Genomic DNA, 20,677 nt, shown 5'->3' with positions numbered 1-20,677 from the left:
TCTGAAACCAAACTGTCTTTCTGTTATCATACTGTGTTCTTCTAGATGATTTACCCAAGCTTTTCTTATAAGCTTTTCTAATACCTTGCTTACAACACTGGTCAGTGATACTGGTCGGTAGTTGAGTGGCTTTTGTCTATTTCCTTTCTTGAATAAGGGGACAATATTTGCTTTCTTCCAAATATCAGGTAGTTTACCTTGACTCAAGGATTTCTTGAAAATTAAAAATAATGGTTTACTTAACTCCTTTGCACATTCTCGTAGTTCGCAACATGAAATTTCATCAGGACCACTTGCTTTTCCTCTGTCTAATTTACTTACCTACTCCTGTGTGTGTGTGTGTATGTGTGTGTGTGTGTGTGTGTGTGTGTATTTACCTATTTCTATTTACCTATTTGCAGTATACAGGAATTGAGCAATGCTCGTGTTGTCCTGTCTCCATATCCACATTTATCAAGTCTACCTTTACACACATGAATGTTTTTCACATGCACCACCTCTTTGTCTAAGTCGTTCCAAATATTTAAGTATTTACCTAATATACCTAATTGTGATATACACGGAATGTACTATGTTTGTGGGTTTCCGTCGCTGTTTCTCAATAAGTCGAATTTAGCTTTAAACTCGTTTAAGTTTTTAGACTGGATGATCTCTTTGTCCTGGCTATTCCATAAGTCTATACTTCTGTAAGAAAAGCTATATTTCTTGATATCCTTCAAGCAGCTTGACTTTTTCAATTTCATTTCGTGTCCTCTTCTTGCTCTCTTATCCCATACAAACAGATCTTCTTTGTCAATTTTATCTACTCCCACCATGGTCCTGAACACCGCAATCATGTCTCCCCTCTTTCTCCTTTCCTCTAACGAAGGCAAATCCGGTTTTTCCAGCCTCTCTCTGTATGACAGGTCTGTCAGACTGGGGACCATCTTGGTTGCTGTTCTTTGTATTCTCTAAATCTTGTTTATATCTTTCTTTTTGTGTGGGGACCACACTACCGCTGCATATTCTAACCTGGGGCGGATCATGGCCACTATCAATTTTTTCATCATTTCCTCATCCATATAATGAAATGCTACTCTTATGTTAGTCAAGAGTTTATAAGTCTCTCCAACTATCTTGTTAATGTGCTTTTCTGGTGACAAACTATGTTGGACCAGCACTCCCAAATCTTTCTCTTCTCTTCTTTTTGTGATTAATTCATAACCCAAAAAATAATTCAGTGATGGTCTCCTGGTACTTTTACCCATTTCCAATATTTTACATTTCTTTACATTAAATTTCATTTCCCACGTCCGGCTCCAATTGTGTATCCTATCCAAATCCTCCTGCAGTATTTTACAATCCTCCTCAGCCTCTATCTTCCTCAAGATCTTTACATCATCAGCAAACAGACTTGCATAACTGTTCACTCCATCTACCATATCATTTACGTAAATCAGGAACATTACTGGCGCCAACACTGAGCCTTGAGGAACTCCACTTGTTATTTCCCTCCATCCAGACATCTTTTCCTTTATTACTGTCCTCATTTCTCTGTCTCTCAAAAAGTCTCTCATCCATTCCAGAAGTTTCCCCTTTAGTCCTCCTATATATTCTAGTTTCCACTTTAGTCTCTTATGAGGTACCTTGTCAAAGGCCTTCTCTAAGTCTAAGTACACACAATCCACCCAACTATCTCTCTCCTGTACCACATCAATCGCTCTTGAGTAAAAGCTCAACAAGTTAGAAACACATGACCTTCCACTTCTGAATCCAAACCGACATTCAGCCAAAATATTCATCTCTTCCAGATATTTTATCCATCTGTCTTTCAGGATTCTCTCACACAATTTTGCGACCATGCTGCTTAGAGACACTGGTCTATAATTCAGGGGTTCTTCCCTGTTTCCTCCCTTGTAAATTGGTACCACATCTGCCCTCTTCCATTCTTTTGGCATTTTCCCCTCTTCCAGTGAGCATACAAATAAGCTGTGAATTTTATCCGCCAGTTGTTCTCTGCATTCCTTCAGTACCCAATTAGAAATTCCATCAGGTCCTGGGGCTTTCCTTACATCTTGAGTTTCCAGTAATTTATACACTTCCTGTACCTCCGCTTTTATATCTTTCATCACCGGAACATTTCTAATCACTCCCTCCCCTTCCACAAGCTCCTTTTCTTTAGTGAAAACTGATTGGAAACATTTCTTCATTATTTCTGCTTGTAATGCCGCATCCTTAAAGACCTCTCCTTCAACTTTCAGTTTGGTGATTCCTTCCTTTTGTTTCAGTTTGCCATTAACAAATCTATAAAACAGTTTGAGTTCATCTTTGCATTTGTCAATTATACCTTTTTCAAAATTCCTTTCTTCTCTACGTATACTTGTGTATTCATTTCTTGTTCTTTTATATTCTTCCTTTGTTCTATCATTACCTCTCTTTCTCCAATTGTTCCACGCCTTATCTTTCTCTTTTTTTGCTATCATACACCTTCTATTAAACCACTCCTTTTTCCTGTTTTCTTTCCCTCTTACTCTTGGTACAAATTTTTCCACTCCCAAATTATAGAGGTCTAGAAAGATATCCCACTTCCTCAGTATCTCTCTTGTGTCTCTGAATTTTCTCCAATCCGCATTTTCAAAAAAGTTTCTCAATCCTGTAAAATTTGCTTTCCCAAAGTTGTATCTTCCCTGTATATGAAGCTCGTCTCTTGGCTCGACGTTTCCTGTTAACATCTGGAACTCAATGACCACGTGATCACTTTTTCCCAAAGGACAGAGATATTCCAATGATTCTATTACATCAGGTTCTTTGGTGAACAGTAAATCTAACCTTGCTGGTGTGTCCTCACCTCGAAACCGTGTCTCTTCTTTGACCCACTGCGTCATCACATTATTCATTATTATATTTAATAACATAGAGCCCCACGAATCCTCGCCGCCTCCCGAGTACCATTCCTCCCAGTTCACCTCTTTACAATTAAAGTCACCCACCAAAATTATATTATTGCTTTTCTCAATTATTTTTTGTAAGTAGTTAGCCATATCTAACAACATCTCATGGTATTCGTCATCCTTCCATGCTCTCGTCTTTGGGGGAACATACACTACCACCATATCTCTCTTAACATTCTCTCCAGTTTCTAATTTCATATATATCACTTCAGCCCTGCCTTCTCCCATTTCCACAGTATCTACATTTATGTTGTTCTTCACTGCTATCATCACTCCTCCTCCCTTTTTTTCTTTTCTGTCTTTTCTCCACAGTTTGTATTTACCATCTCCCAAATGAACATCAATATCTTCTCTTAATTTGGTCTCTACAAAGCACATGACATCAGGTTCATGTTCTCTCAAGAAATCATTAATTTCGATCCTTGTCGATATGAAACCATCAACATTAGTATATATCACCTTCAAATTATTTTTGACATTATTAATACCCTCTTCTCTCCTACTCTCTGTCCGTACCACTTCCTCAACTTCTGATCTTTCACAACCATCCCCCTTAGTTTCCTTCACTTCTATTTCCTTAAATACCATTTCCTTACTTTCATATCCAATACTCTCCAAAAAAAGTATTACATTCTTCCTCTGTCCTCTTATCATTTTTTTCCTTTACTTCTTCCTTTAATGATTTTAAAACTTCTCTTTCTTCTTCATTCAGATCTTTTCTTATTATAATATTTTCCATCCCCGCCTCTTTGCTTAATTTCCAGGTCACTTTAAGTATCTCATTTATTACACTTTCTCATGTAAACTTGACTCTCATTGGTCTTGTTTCCCCTTTCTTGTAAGGCCCTATCCTCCTTACTTCCTCAATTTCTTTTACCCACTTGTCTCCTTCGGGGTCAATCTTGCCTAATATTCCTCTCACCTGGTTCGTGTCTCTCTCGAGTCTTACGAACCTAACCTTTCCTTCCTCTTCCCTGTTTCCAAATACTACCACACATCTGTTCCTTTCTACAGTTTCTCTCACTATTTTCTCTTTTTTCTTCAGTATTTTCACTACATTTTCTTCCATTTCTTTCCTGTTCATTTCCCTTTCTTCCTGGATGATCTCTCTTAAGCTGACCACTTCTTTCTGTTCTTCTTCTACGTGTGCCCACTTTGCCTTGTGTTCTTCTAATACATTACTCACCTAATCTGTTTTATTAGTACTCTCTTCTAGTTTCCTCCTTAGTTCAACATTTTCCCGCTTCAAATTCCTAATCTCTTCATTGGCTGTTTCATTGGACTGGATCAGACTCTATATGGTAGTTTCCGAATTTACAGACACATTATTTATCACTAGATTCTCTACTTTCTTTTCGAGTTCACTAATCCTCATAATTAATGTTTTAACCAGGTCCATGACATTGGTATTAGCATCAAATCCTTGAAATTCTAGACCCTCATTGTTTATATTTTCGGCCATGTTTGATGTTGGTTAAATACCCAAACAGCTGTTACCTAAAAAAAAATACAAACATTCATGTACAATCTAGTCAATAAATCTTTACATTTTTGGTAGTCTATTAACTTTCATTATTTTGAATTTAAATCAAGACCTTAGGAGACAGGACAGACAAAATTCCTGAAACTACTTAAGGTTAGCAACGATGGCTGGGACGTCTGCTCTCTCCGGCTGTGTGTGTGTGTGTGTGTGTGTGTGTGTTTGTGTGTGTGTGTGTGTGTGTGTTTGTGTGAGTGAGTGTGTGTGTGTGTGTGTGTGTGTGTGTGTGTGTGTGTGTGTGTGTGTGTGTGTGTGAGTGAGTGAGTGAGTGAGTGAGTGAGTGAGTGTGTGTGTGTGTGTGTGTGTGTTCTTTTCTTTTCATTCATTCATTGCCAGACGCCATGTATCCCAGACAGGGTGGCCAAGGGCTTAGAGTTAATTGTTTTACAGGGAGGGGCACTAATCCTTCACCAACCCCACTTGACGTAGGGATGCCAACAGTATCTGGTGTTCCCAGGCGGTCACCCGTCCAAGTACTAACCAAAGTGTGTTCTTACCTTACCTAATTGTTCTTACCTAATTGTATCTTTACAGGAATGAGTCAAGCTCGTACTGTCCCGTGTCTTAAAACATATTTATCGTACATATCCTTAAATTTGTGAATTGTTTTGGCACACACTATTTCATTCGGTAGTGCATTCCATTGATCAATTGCTCTGTTTGGGAAACTGAATTTCCTAACGTCTTTATCACCTCTCTTCTTATGCAATTTTTTTGCAGTGTCCTCTTGTTGATGCTTCTCCATATGTTAAGTAATCATTTATGTCTATTTCCTCCTTTTCTGATATGCATTTATATAGCATTATCATGTCACCTCTTTTCCTTCTCTCCTGTAGTGTTGGTAGATTCAGTTTACTTAGTCTTTCTTTGTAGCTTAGGTCCCTTAAGCTTGGTATCCATCTTGTAGCGGCCCTTTGAACTTTTTCAATCTTGTCAATGTGCTTTTTGAGATGAGGACTCCAGACTACTGATGCATATTCCAGGGTTGGTCTAATTAATGATGTTATTATCCTTCTTAGCATGTCTTCATTTATGTATGTGAATGCTATTCTCATATTTGCAAGCAGTGTATACATGTTTCGTACCTTCTCGCTGATGTGGTCAACCGGAGATAGTCTGTTATTGATAATCACACCTAGGTCTTTCTCTCTTTCTGATGTGTATAGGGTTTTATTTCCTAACTTATAATCCCAATCAGGTCTTTTTCCACTTTTACCAAACTTGATTACATGACACTTGTCCACATTGAATTCCATTTGCCATGTACTACTCCATTCATGAAGTTTATTTAATTCTTCTTGTAGCTCTTTACAAGAGTCTGTGCTAGTAATTCTCGTTTGTATTTTTGCATCATCTGCAAACATATTCAGATAGCTCTCATTTCCAGTGTTACTGTTTATATCATTTACATACACTAAAAACATGATTGGTGCCAGCAGTGAACCCTGTGGTACTCCACTAGTCACTTCTTTCCATGATGAGTAGTTTCCTCTTAGTACTGTCCTCATTTCTCTTTTTATGAGAAAGTCTTCCATCCAATAAAATAGTTTGCCTCGAATTCCTCCTTGATGGTACAGTTTCCATAAAAGTCTTTGGTTTGGTACTGTGTCAAAAGCTTTCTTGAAATCTAAATAGATACTGTCCACCCATCCTTCCCTTTCCTGTATTATGTTTGTTACTCTGTCATAGTAGCTCAACAGATTAGTAACACATGATTTTCCTTTTCTGAAACCAAACTGTCTTTCTGTTATCATATTGTGTTCTTCTAGATGATTTACCCAAGCTTTTCTTATAAGTTTTTCTAATACCTTGCTTACAACACTGGTCAGTGATACTGGTCGGTAGTTGAGTTGATTTTGTCTATTTCCTTTCTTGAATAAGGGGACAATTTTTGCTTTTTTCCAAATATCAGGTAGTTCACCTTGACTCAAGGATTTCTTAAAAAATTATAAATAATGGTTTACTTAACTCCTTTGCACATTCTCGTAATACCCAACATGAAATTTCATCAGGACCACTTGCTTTTCCTCTGTCTAATCTACTTAACTCCTCCTGTATTACTTTTTCTGCTATTTGTATATCTGGTAGTATGTTTGGACATGCGTTGTCCACATAGTCCCTCTCAAAATTTTTTTCTTCTGTAAAAACTAACTGGAAATTCACATAGTCCCTCTCATAATTTTTTCTTCTATAAAAACTAATTGGAAATTCTTATTTAGTGCTTCACAAATATCTTTCTCTTGTGTATAAGTGATTCCCTCGTCCGTAATGGATTGTAATATATCTTTTACTTTAGTTTTGCTTCTGATATAGCTGTAAAACAGCTTTGGTTGATCACTACTTTTATTTATTATATCCTCCTCAAACTGTTTTTGGGCTTCCCTCCTTATTCTTGTATAGTCGTTTCTTGCCTGTTTGTAATTATTATACGCCCTTTCACTATTGTGTCTTCTGTATCTATTCCACAACAAATCTCTTCTTTCTTTTGATTTTTTACATTCTGTATTGAACCATTCCTGTATTTTCTTATCTGCTTCTTTATGCTGTGGGATGTACTTCTGGACTCCTATTTCATAAAATTCACAAAATTTTTTATATACAGCATTTAAATCTTGTCCTCTAAGCTCATTTTCCCAATCAACTTCTAAGAAATACTTCTTTAGGTCTTGATAATTTCCCTTTTTATAGTTTAGGCTCTTTTTGTAACTGTCATTGCTGTTTACTATGTCATATGCTATCCTGAAGTTATAATTTAGTACTGCATGATCGCTTTTGCCGAGTGGAGGGTGATATATTAAACTGTCTATATCATTTTCTTCCATTGTAAATATTAGATCTAGCACTGAAGGTACATCAAGTCCTCTTTTTCTGGTGGTTTCCCTCACATGTTGCGTTAAGAAAAACTCTTGTACGAGATCCAGGAGCTTTTCGTCCCAACAGCTTTCTTGGCTATTTATATCTAGAGTATTCCAATTTATATTTGTATTGAAGTCCCAGTTAGTATAATTCTTTCCGATTTCTCTTCCATTTTATGTAGCAATGATCTTACACTCTGAATTGTACTCTCTGCCAGGTCCTCATATTCGTCTCTTTCCCATGTGTTTGATCTGGGTGGCATGTACAAATTGGCTACAATTACTTTCCCTTCAGATGTGTCACTCTCTACTGCAATCAGTTCTACTTGTGATGGTATATCTAGTTTTATTTCCTTGACTTTTAGATTTTTCTTAGTTAATATTATAATTCCTCCTCCTTTTTTTAAATATTTGTCTCTTCTCCATATATTGTATTCCTCTAAGTTTAGTATGTCTTTGATATCCTTGGTATTAATTTTGTTTCAGTTAGGCATATTATTTGTGGTTCATTTTCTCTGACATAATCATTCATCTCTAGTAATTTAGATACCATTCCATCAACATTTGAGTACATCAACTTTATCATCTTATTTCTATACTTGTCATGACATGGTTCTACTACCTTCCTCCTTTTTCTTCCATCCTGTTTGTGTACCACTTTCGTACCTGCAATCCTATTACAGTAACCCCTCCAATATCCGGATCAATAGAGCCATCGGTAGGCTCGGATATTGGTTTCGTCCGGATATTGGGCCCCAGCTTATGGACTTGTACTTATGGACCCTAACTCAGAGAAACACCTATACAACTCCCTCCGGACATGCATAGCACCTATTTAACACCCAAATCACACCAATAAGGCACATAAATGACTGAAATAAATGCAAAAGAAACATAAAATGTGGGTTTAGAAGTATGTTCATACATTAATAAACATTCTGGTACTTATGGACTCTAACCGAACCTAACCTAACCGAACTCTGAAAAACACATTCCTACTGCACATGCATGAGGTAAGTATAGTATGGAAAGAAGTACAGTATGACACTTTCTGGTAAGTATAGTAAGGAAAAAAATACAATATGAAACATTCTGGTAAATATAGTATGGAAAATAGTACAACATGAAACATTCTGGCTACTTACAGCAAGTCCCTGGCCACCTTGATGAATAACCGCCTCCTCTCGGACTCTGACAGTAAGAACGATTTCCTAAAGCACTTGCACTACACTCTTCCTGAAGTCTTGCACTGAACTTAGTCACTAACACACAGAAGTCCGTTCTTTTCACAGTGTTCACTTTAGTCCAAATAATGTTCCAGTTTAATTTAAGTGTTGCACATTAACTTTTCCCCAGTTTTTTTTATTTTCCAAAGCCAAAACAAAGAAGGTTAGTTACGTTAAATTTCTTTTCTGCTGAGTCTTTTCTCCCAACTTGAAAACCTTAACACAACACACCGTTTTTTTCACTGCACAACACTCAAAATTCCCGTGTGGTCTAGTGGAGAAGTTCTTGCTGTTTATTCACTGTCAGAGCCCGAGAGTATCACTGGCAGGCGTCCAAGAGGTGCATTGGTGGGTCGTGGTGATGGTGTACCGCCTAGAGAAGACTCTGAAGACAGCCGCAAACTCACGTCGAGCGGTGACTCCACTGTAGCTGATGTGCTGGGCTGTGGCTCGGAGCATGAGGGCCTGTCTTGGGGAGGCAACGGAGTGGAACCAGGGCTTGGCACAGCGGGGGTCACGCGCCTGAAAAAACTGTCAATCGTTGACTGAAGCTAGGACCGACGATTCTGGCGATTGATGATGCGCTGCCGGAAAGCACGCACTTCCTCCACGAGTCCCAAGGGCCCCATCTCCCTGTCGCAGTCCGGGTGTTCCAGGTAGTCTAGGACGAACTCTAGATGTTCCCGGAGTGCGCTCAGCTTGGGGATGGCTGGAGTAGTGTCCTGCTGAGCGGAGTCTGCATCATCATCGCCTTCGTCGTCGGAATCTTCAAGTTCGGGACTGACACCAGCAACCGAAGACGTGATCTCGATATCAGACAACGTCTGATACCCAGGATCGCCCTTGTCGTCGTCCAACCACTCACGAACATCGTCCACATCAACATCGTCGCCGTGCGTACGTAGACGTGCATGGAAGTCATCCACGTCAAACCCTAGGAAATCGTACTCCACATCTGTTCCGAGAAGCAGACGAGACCAACCATTGTCAAGAGTTTTCACAGGGACTTCCTTCCATGCACTAGCCCAGCTGTACAGTGCAGACTTGATGTTGTAGCGGCGAAGGTTTTCCAAAGTCTGCTTGCCTCGAGTGTCACGTCCTTCCCTGCGCTCGTCCTCGTCCTCGAGGACAACCATCACCTCGTCCAGGAACTTCCGACGGTACAGGCGCTTTGTTGCCACGATCACTCCTTGGTCCATTGGTTGAATGAGAGCAGTCGTATTAGGTGGCAGAAACATGCACCTAATATGGCCATTTTCAGCAACCAAGTCCTTGTCGCACGGGTGGACAGGTGCATTGTCGAGGAGAAGGAGAGCCTTTACCTGGTCGCGAGGAATTCCCAGTGTCTTCGTCTGGTAATGTATGACCTCCTTGACGAAGTGATGGTGAAACCTGTCTTTGAAAATCACAGCTGTGAACCATGCTTTCAAAGAATGGTACCATACGACAGGAAGGACATCCATCACCCCACGAAGGCACCGAGGCTGCTTTGCACGGCCAACAATAACGGGCTTAAGCCGGTGCATGCCGTTAGCATTGGCACAACACAAAGCAGATATCTGTTCCTTAGAAAGCTTCCGGCCAGGTACACGCTTCTCCGTCTCATCGGCTAGAGTGTTCGTTGGCACCGAGCGATAGAATAGGCCAGTTTCGTCAGCGTTATAGACTTGACCGAGAGTGAGGCCCTCCCTGTCGATCAAGCCTTTCACCTTGTGCCGAAACTCGTCCACTCCATCCTCGTTAGCGTCCAATGCTTCGCCATGTGCTTTATGGTTAGTAAGGCCATGTCGTAACTTGAACGCGAAGAGCCAACCCTCGGATGCCTTGAAGTCAAGGGCGTCGTGAAGCCTGGCAAACTTCTCAGCTGCAGCCTTCAGCTCCGTTCCACGTACCATCACACCAGCTGCACGTTGCTGTCGATACCAAATCAACGTGGAGTGGTCGATCTCTGCATACTTGGGGGTAAACATAACCTTCCTCTCCACGTTGCGTTTGCTTCTCGACGAGAAGTCAGCCGTGTACTGCATGAGCTTGTCTCGGGAATGCTTGATATCGAACAAAGTCGACCGGGCCAGGTTGAACTCGCGGAGAATGCGTGAGGAAGACCAACCCGCATCAACCTTCTCCAATATCTCCCGTTTCTTCTCCAGAGTCAACACCACTCTCTTCCTTTTCTCAGGTGGCAGGGCCATCATCACACACACTAAGAGGAGGGCAGAGAGCAGCAGGAGGCCTTGCAGCAAGTACGGCACCACCACAAAAGCGAGCACGTGGGCAGCCATGGCGAACAGCGTAGGTCTTGTCGCGGTGAGAGACAGGCGGGAAGTGGGGAGGATGCAGCGGCGCTCTATTGGACGTCGGAGGAATGACGAACGAAAACAATGCTCTCACGCGGCGCGCGCGGCAAGTTCAAATTACGGACGGCACAAAATCGATTTTTTTTTTTTTTAATTTTTTTGGATTTTCGGACCATTTTGGGAATGTTGGATCCCAGGACGATAAGGTCCGGGTAGTGGGGATGTTCGGATACTGGGCGTCCGGATATTAGAGTGATTACTTTTGTAAAAAAATTTCTTCTTCTCCTCTTCTGATCTTCCCTCATTTTTTGTTTTTGCTTCCTCCCTTTTCTCTTTCAGTAATTCCAGTTCCTCTTGTGTTAGGCATCATTTTATCCATACATTTTTGAACTCCTCTTTTTCCTTAAGTTTCTTAGCAGTTTTTTGTATCTCTTCCACAGTGTTTACACTCTGGAAAGTCACCTTTAGAGGTCTTGTCTTGCTTTTCTCGCATTTCCCTAACCTTTTGTGTTCCTCTATGTCTTTACTACAGATTTCCTCTGATACTTCTTCCAGTAAGCTCATTACATTTGCCATCTCCTTTTTGTCTCTTGTGATCTTGTTTTTAACTTCTTCCTCATCTATACCAGTGATTACTATTGATTTGTTTATCTCTACTGAATCTCTGACTAACTTAGGATTGTTTTGGATTATTCTTTTCACCTCCTTTTTAATGTTTTTTTCCTCCACCCTTGTTTCTAAGTCTTTCTTTACTTTCACCATTTCAGCATACGTGGTTTCTACATCATTTTTGTAGCTTTGCACAGCTTCATTCACTTGTGGTATCTTCTCCTCAATATCACTGCTCTGGTCAATAAGACTGCTAACTTGCCTAACTGTCTCTGTGTCATTTTTGAACTCTTCCATAACACTCTCGTGATTGACTACTGTACTTGCCATTTCACTCATTTTCTTCCTAAGTGTACTCAATTCCACTGTTAGTTCACTGATGGTTGTGTCTTTCTTATTGGCCTCCCTTCCTAGTTTTTCTATTTCTTCCTTTTGCAAGTGCATCTGCTTCTTTATTTCATCAATTTCATTTTTGAAAGCCATTTCTAGTTTGTTTACACGTTCAACCAGTCCATTGTGGGTCTCTACTTCAACCAGTTCTTGGTAGAAATCATCATTTTGCTTTTTACCTTTATCCCTTTTCTTTTCCAAATTTGTTTTACTGAAGTATGTATCCATTTTGCAATACTTAAAGTGTAAAGCATGTACTTACAATCTCCATGTTCTTGTAGTCTAAACAAACCTCAGAGATGACTCAGCGTATTCTTTCGTCTTGGTTCTATTTCCTGTTTTTACAAGTCTTGTTTAAACTTATTATTTTTTTCCTTTTAATAATGAACAATCATTTAGTCTAACCTGGTACTGAGCTTGACTCATACAAAGATACCATTTAGGTAATGCCACTGGCCGTGATGATTTGGTACGGAGTGCTGGTGTCACACGTGTGTGTGTGTGTGTGTGTGTGTGTGTGTGTGTGTGTGTGTGTGTCTGTCTGTCTGTAAGGCAGTGTCGTGGTGAGGCAAACAGGCAGCCTGCCTCATGGTCGTTGGTATGGTTACCGGCCTCCCAGCAGCAAGTACGCACAATTATGGAATTTTTGTCATATAACAGTGTTTGTGGTGGATTGCGGTCTTCTGGAAGTGTCATCAAATTATTATTGTGGAGGGCTAGTCTAAACCTTAGTTGTGTCACCTAACCTCTACCATGTACACGAACAGCAGCAAAAAAACAACAAAAATTCCCCCCTTTCCCCACTCACTCACTCACTCTCCCTACATGAACTTCACAGATCATCTGATGCAATCAGCTTGAAGTTGAAGGATTGATGAGTATTATGACACTCCATTTTTTATTTCTGGTTATGAATTAACTAAGATAGGAAGGTTTAAAATTAGACAATTTTCTCAGGAATGCCCAGTGGTGGGACGGGTTCAGGGTAATATGTGCCAGACACGATGGGTTAAGCAGCATGTCATGTACCAGTAATAGGTGTTGCTGAACACACTCTTCACTCCCTATAACTTGAACATCCCTCACAAACCTCATATCAGTCCTTCTGACCAGGAATTAGTCAATCTAGATACTAGCTGTATTTCCCCCAGACACATATGCAACCAACCTACTCTCTCTCTTCCTAAAATGCACATTGCACACAATGATGTCCAGTGCTTCCCCAAATACAAGTATCCTTTCCCTTTCCATATTCCTTGTAACATATGTACAGTCAGGGAAAATTCCATATTACCCACTGTTTGGAGCACTGGTGGTAAATGTGAGTGGGAGGTAGGGTGACTGTGGGTGGAGGATTCTGAGAGTTGATCATGTCACAGTATCGATACATGTTTACTGTCATAGGTATGCTTCTATGCCTTTCTTTTGTAATGATCGATGGGAAGTCTAATCTTATAATTAGGACTTCCCATGCCATTCTGACTAAAGGAAAGCAAAATCCTGTAAACTGTTCATATAGATTTTTTTTTTTTTTGTTATTACACATTACCCTAGACTCTAAGTTCAGGATGAATATTAACAGAACAACACTGGAAATGTCTGCAGGTGGATGTTTACAGTGGGATGACAGAGGATAAATGAATAAACAAATTTATAAGAATTTACATATATAAACAGACAGATATATACATGGCGAGTGATGAGAAGGGTGGGTGGTGAACTGAATGAAAGGAAGGCAATGATTGATTATGTGTGTGTGTGGATGAAAGGATGCAAAAATGTATAATGGATGCAAGAGCTTATAGAGGTTGGGGGAGTGGACTTTCTGACCACTACTTGGTGGTGGCCAGAATCAAGGTCCAATTAGAATGGAGAAATACTGTAGAGGAAGGGAAGCATGGGAAGAAGAAGTATTTGTAAGGAGAGTGGAAAGGTTACAAGAGGATGAGAAAAGGGAAAAGTATAAGAGAGAAGTGGAGGAACGATTGGACAAATATGAACTGGAGCAGATGGGGGATGTGGAAGGTGTGTGCAGGATATTTACAGAAGAAATAAGTGCAGCATGTGATGTAGTGTGTGAGATGAAGGGAAGACGGAGGGGTGTTGAACGAACAGAGTGGTGGAATGAAGAGGTGAGACAGGCTGTGGCAAAAAAGAAGAAAGCATACAATGAATGGATGAGAAATAGGGGCGTGGAAGAAGTAGAGAGGCGGAAGAGAGAGTTATATGTAGAAAGAGAGCGGTGAAAAGATCAGTAAGAGAGAGTAAGAAGAGAGCGGATGAAGAATTAGGAAGGAACCTGAGTGTAAAGTGGAGGGACTGTTAGAAAATGTTCTGGAAAGAGGTGAAAAGAGACTGTTAGAAAATGTTCTGGAAAGAGGTGAAAAGAGTAAGAGGTGGAAGTGAAGTTAGCAGGGGAGTGAATGATAAAAATGGTAGATTACTAGTGGAGAAGGAAGAAAAAGTGAGCAGATGGAGAGAACACTTTAAAGAATTATTGAACATAGAGGATGGAAGTAATGCGAGTATAAGTGGCTGGGGAATGGCTGGGAGAAGGGGGGAGGTGAGAAGACAGGAAGAAATCAATAGGACAGAAGTTGTGGAAGCAATAAAGTTAAATTGGGGAATGCCCCAGGAATTGATGGAGTGTGTGGTCAAATGCTGAAGTATGGGGGAGATATGGTAGTGGAGTGGATGTGGAAAATGTGCAGATTGGTCTGGGAGGAAGGTAGAGTCCCAGAGGATTGAAAGTCAGGTATAATTATTCCCTTGTACTAAGGAAAAGGGGAAAAAGAAGTGTGTGGTAATCATAGGGGCATTTGTCTTCTTAGTATAATAGGAAAAGTGTATGTTAGGATACTTATTGACAGAGTTAGAGAAGGAACAGAGGAATTAGTTGGAGAAGAACAGGGAGGCTTTAGGAAGGGAAGAGGTTGTGTAGATCAGATATTCATTCTTAGATCTTTGGTGGAAAAGTTTCTAGAGAAGGGAAAGAAGTTATATGAGGCTTCCATGGATTTGGAGAAAGCATATGACAGGGTGGATAGACAAGGATTGTGGAAAGTGTTAAGAATATATGGAGTAGATGGGAAGTTGTTGAATGCTGTGAAGAGTATGCATGATGGTGGTAAGGCTGCAGTGTGTGTGGATGGTGAACTGAGTGAATTTTTCTCTTTGAAGGTTGGGTTGAAACAGAGATGTGTCATGTCTCAATGGTTGTTCAATCTGTACATGGATGGGGTAATAAAAGAGGTACAAGGTAGGGTTGTGGATGCTGGAGTGGCCCTGGTGAGAGGGGATAGTGTTTGGAAACTCCCTGTACTGTTGTTTGCAGATGATACTGTGTTGTTGAGTGAAGACGAAAGGGGGCTGCAAGGCTTGGTGGATGAGTTTGGGAGAGTGTGTAAGAAACGGAATCTAAAGGTGATTGTATGGAAGAGTAAAGTGATGGTCTTTGAGAGAGGTGAAGTCAGTGAATGTACAGCGAGATTGGATGGTGAGGAATTGGAAAATGTGAGTACGTTTAAGTACTTGGGTAGCGTGATGAGTAAGGACGGAGGTTTGGAGGGTGAAGTGCTTGAAAGGGTAAAGCAGGGAAGAAAGGTTGCTGGTTCTTTGAAAGCAGTGATAAGAAACAGGGAAGTGAGCATGGAAGTGAAAAAGTTACTACATGACAGTATTGTGATACCAACTCTAACGTATGGAAGTGAAGCTTGGATGTTGTTGGAAGGACACAAGTCAAGAGTGAGAGCAGTGGAAATGAGTTATTTAAGAGGAGCATGTGGAGTCACATGGAGAGACAGGCTGATGAATGAGGATATAAAAGAGCGTTGTGGTGTGGATGTGAGAGGAAGCGTTAGGAGGCATACACTGAGGTGGTTTGGCCATGTTGAGAGGATGGAGGGTGAAAGACTGACGAAGAGAGTGTATGTGAGTGAGGTGGAGGGGGGAAGAGGGAGGGGGAGGCCGAGGATGAGATGGAGGGATGGGGTGGATAGGTATATGAGAGAGGGGGGTGTGAGTTGGGAGCAGGGCAGTGAAATGGTGGGGGACAGGGCGACTTGGAGGCGATTTGTTTGTGGCCACCCCAAACGGGATTGAGGCGTCTGGCAATATAGATAGATAGATAGATCAACTGAAGAATAAATTTATCGATGAGGTAGAATTCCCTGTTAACCATTAAGAAAGACATTATTAATCACATCATGCTGTAAGCAAGGATTCAATAACAACTCCCATAGGGACAGTTTTCAATTGTAGTAGTAAAGTGTTCAAAGGATTAGCTAGCTTGAACGATTGCCTATACTCTGGACCTACACTAACAGAGAAATTAAGGAATGTATTACTAAGATTTAGAGAGAAACCTTATGCTTATACAGCAGACATTAGTAAGACTCTTCTCAGAAGAGGGCTGGGAAAGGAGAATAGGAAATTTACAAACTTCCTCTGGCTTCAAGACCCTCAAAATGAGGATAGTCCACTGAAAACTTACTGTTTCAAACGGTGCTCTTTGGTTCTTGTGCTAGTCCTTTCCTACTTTGCAACACTTTGAAGCATCAGTTTGGAAATGCCAAATGCCCAAAAACAGGGCAGGCTTTTTATATGAATAATTTGCAAGGTGTTGCTGATACAGAGATGGAAGCATTGAAGGTTTATGAAGTAGCCAATTCCAAATGTGGGAAGGCAAATTTGCCGTTACAGAGCTGGAATGCGAATTCACCACTTTTGAGGAATAAAATACAAGAGGACTATCCGAATACTGACATTCCCAAAACTCAAAATGTGTTGGGTCTTAACTGGAATACAAGAGCTGATGAAATAAGTTTGAAACCAATTAAGTTCTCCAATGTCACTCTCACCAAGCGGTCCCTGTTAAGTCAGGTCTCCATGTTATTTGACCCATTAGGACTGGTCAGTCCTATAGTTATTAGGGGCAAATGTTTTGCGCAAGAGGCTTGGTGAGAAAAGTTAGACTGGGACACTGAGTTAGGTGAGACGTATATTGAACAATGGGAATAGATAAGAAAGGAATTTGAAAAACCATCAAGTGTATGTATTCTCAGGAAAATAAACAGTAACGAGAAGTCACATTAGCATATATTTTGTGATGCTTCTCAAAAGAAAAATGGAGCAGTAGCATTCTGTGCAATAGGAGAGGATATTAAGATTGTTATGTCCAAAGCCAGAGTTGCACCAATTAAAGGAAGAACCTTACCTCGGATGGAATTGGCTTCCATAGAAGTAGGAACTAAATTGGCCAGGTATTTAACCACTACTCATGATACTCAGTTTGAGGATATTTATATAGGGACAGACAGTGAAATATGTCTTTACTTGACAGGAAAGGAAAACAGTAAAATTCTGTTCGTCCACAAAAGAGTGAAGACTACAAAAGAACTGTCTTCCAAAATTAAATTTATGCATGTATCCTCCAAGCAAAACCCTGCTGATCTGCTCTTGAGAGGCTCAACAGCAAAGAGATTGATCAAAGATAACTTGTGGTTTCAGGGTCCAAAATGGTTACTCACTAAAGACAGGCCTAAGCAGAAACAGTATAGTAGTGCTGAGGTTAGTGTAGTAAACTTGGATCCTGTAGTACCTAAGCCAGATGTAACTGACATTAGTAGATTTTCATCTAACACTACTAAAATGGCTGTTAAATCTTTGAATAAGAAAGTGGGGTTTGAGGAGTTTGATCCCATGGAATATTGGCTGAAAAATCTTCAAAGAAAATATTACGGAGAGATTTTTGACCTTTTATGCCAAGTTACGAGCAGCAATAATAAGCTACTAAGAGATTTAGGATTATTCTTAGACAGAAAGGGCCTAATTAGATGCCGTGGCAAAATAGTAAAGGCAGATTTGCCTCTCCAAACTAGACATCCTATACTGTTACCCAAGGAAGATTATTTTGTACAGTTAATTGTTAAGAAAGCCCATGAGTTAACTCTTCACGGAGCAGTGCCGTAGGCTTTGGCCCGAATCCGAGAAAGGTATTGGATCCTCTAGGGCAGACAGGTCGTAAAGAAATATCTCAGGAGTTGCATTATGTGTAGGAGGTATGAACAACAACCATATGACTATCCAGGACCACCTGCTTTACCAAAGGATAGAGTAAATGTAAGTTGGCCCTTCAAGGTAACTGGAGTTGATTACATAAGGGCTATAACTGTTACAGGTGAGGGAACTCCCCATAAGGTGTATATATGTTTGTTTACTTGCACCTACACAAGGGCAGTCCATCTAGAAATGGAAGAAGAGACATTCCTGAACGTATTTAGAAAATCTGCAGCTAGAAGGTCTTATTCTAGTAAATTAATAAGCAACAATGGAACCAATTTCATTGGAGCAGCACCTTTACTTTTCAATATAACGAATGACCCAAAGGTTAAGTCGGTGCTGGGAATCCGAAATTGTACCTGGCAGTTCATAGCTCCCACAGCACCAGGGCAAAATGGATTTACTGAACGAATGACTGGTATCGTGAAGAACTGCCTTAGGAAAACCTTACACAGAACTACAATCACCAGAGAGGAGTTGAGAACAGTGATAACTGAAATTGAGGCTAGGATTAATGATAAACCATTAACCTATCTAGATGATGTCCAACCCCGCACTGGGAAGAGAAGGATGCTAAACGAAGATGATGATGATGACGACACTAGCATTTCAATTATGGCACTGACACTGGCTCACATGCTGTATGGCAGGAAGCTCCAACTGGTGCCTTGTGTGGATATCCAGGAGGAATTAGATGATCCTACAATAGAAAATAATGAATTCCGAAACATTTCTGTGAGGGATATCAACATCTGAAAAGGGTATTGGATACCTGGAACAGACACAGGAGCGAAGAATATCTTTTGAGCCTAAGAGAAAGATTTTATAGGGTTCAGGCTGCCACCAACAAGTCAGTTATAAACATGGGAAACGTGGTCTTAGTAAAAACAGAACAACCAAGATCCCAGCGGCCATCAGCTAAAGTGATCTCCATACATCCAGATTCGAAGGGGATGCTGAGACTTGTAAAAATTAAATGTGGGGGGCATATCAATATAAAAACTACAGTGCTTGTCAGAAATATTAAGCGCCCTGTGTCCCTCCTACGAAACAAGCCTTTCAACATTGAAAAACATGTAAATAATGCATTATATTTACCTTTAATGCTTGGTAGGGTATCCTTTGCGCTTCTTCACGGACCTGAGATGTCGTGGAAGTGAAAGGGCGAGATTCCTCAGGTGCTGGGGTGGTATTTTTGCCCAGGAGTCACGAATGGCTGCTTCCAGCTTAGGCAGAGAGCTCATGTCCTTCCCTTGGAGATTCTTCTTTACAAGGTACCAGAGGTTTTCTATTGGGTTGAGGTCTGAGCTATTGCCTGGCCAGTCTTTCATGAAGGAGACCTCGCAGTCACAAAGCCACTTGGTGACCGATTTGGCTTTATGAGCAGGTGCACCGTCCTGCTGAAACACTCGTGCACCTGTGAGCTTGAAGGACTCACAAAAAAGCTCTAGGTAAATGTCCTGATTCACTCTGTAGTTCCTGGGAAGCACAACAAGCTTCCCCAAACCCTTCCCAGAAAAACAACCCCATACCATAAGTGAATCAGGGTGTTTAACTGTGCTCTCCATGTAACGGTGGTCAAGTGGGTCACTACCTTTGCGCTGGTACACGCACGCTTCTCGATTACAGGTAACACAAAACGTTGCCTCATCAGACCACAATACTGACAACCATTGGTCCTCACCCCAGTTAAGGTACTTGTTAGCAAAGGAAGCCTACGAAGTCGCTGGTAACGTGTAAGAAGAGGCCTTCTCACAGGCCTGTGGCTTGTGTAACCAAGTTCATGCACTCTTCGAGACACCGTGCGCTCTGAAACCTCACCAAACACTTCTGGGTTGCTCTCCTTAATTTTCCTTGCACTCACATGAGGATTAGACTTCACTGCACGTTTTAACACATTAACAGACCTCGGGGAAGTTTTCCTGGGCCTACCAGACTGCGGTTTCTTTGTAGGAATGTCACCACTAGTTTCCACTTGAAAACAGGCACAGCACCTCTGCACTGTCAATCGAGCCACACCAACAAAATCACTAACTTCCTTCGTGGGGTGGCCTACCTCCTTTAGAGCAATGATCTGTGATATGATTTGACTCGAAAGTTCAAGGGTAGGGGCCATAACAAAGAGGCGAAAGCCAAAACACTGCGGGACACTAGGTAAAAAATGGCGCAAGAAGAGATGGAGGAGCGGCGGAGTTCCTCTCTGTCACGCAGCCCGTAGGAAACTGAGGCTGCAACCAACCAGCGCGTAGTAAGGCCTCAAGCTGCCGTGGAGTCATGTTAGTGGCCCAAACACATGGCTCAATTTTTAGTACCAAAAAAGGGTGATTCTTTTTTTTCCAAGAGTATTGCGCGCCCTGACAGGGGCGCTCGATACTTCTGACGAGCACTGTACTGATAAACTTGTGCCCCATGAGTTAACGGCTAACCCGGAGACAGTGGATGGTGGAGAGCAATTGGGTCAAGATGTGTGACCTAGAAAGGCCGCAGCACAGGGTTCTCGAGACCTATGGAGAGAGCTTCTGGCTAAGGGTCATGTTACATGATACTGCGTATCATTTTTCGCCCAGTCCCAAAGGTGTGGGAAATATTTTCCCCCAGAGCAGTTGTGCTCTTTACTTTTTAAAATAGTTGTCCTTGTTAAAAGTAGAGGAAAACCCAAAGGGCGTTGACTAATTCAAGCGGTTTTATGACCCACAGATTATGTTCTGTTTAATTATTCTTAATACATTAAATGCTACTGCATTTAACCCTTATGGACAACTATACTGTA

General features: G+C 41.0%; 1 protein-coding gene across 2 annotated transcripts in view; it reads right to left on the bottom strand.

Annotated features, from left to right (window-relative positions):
• Positions 1-20,677, bottom strand: part of Ars2 (arsenic resistance protein 2) — an 842,642-nt gene that overhangs the window by 446,358 nt on the left and 375,607 nt on the right. The window lies entirely within an intron of this gene.

The sequence above is a fragment of the Coenobita brevimanus genome, chromosome 62 (assembly GCF_032717465.1).
Source record: "Coenobita brevimanus isolate Jiangsu-jjx chromosome 62, ASM3271746v2, whole genome shotgun sequence".
Taxonomy (NCBI): domain Eukaryota; kingdom Metazoa; phylum Arthropoda; class Malacostraca; order Decapoda; family Coenobitidae; genus Coenobita; species Coenobita brevimanus.
The sequence above is the reverse complement of the archived record's forward strand: the minus strand, read 5'-3'. Positions and strand labels throughout refer to the sequence as shown.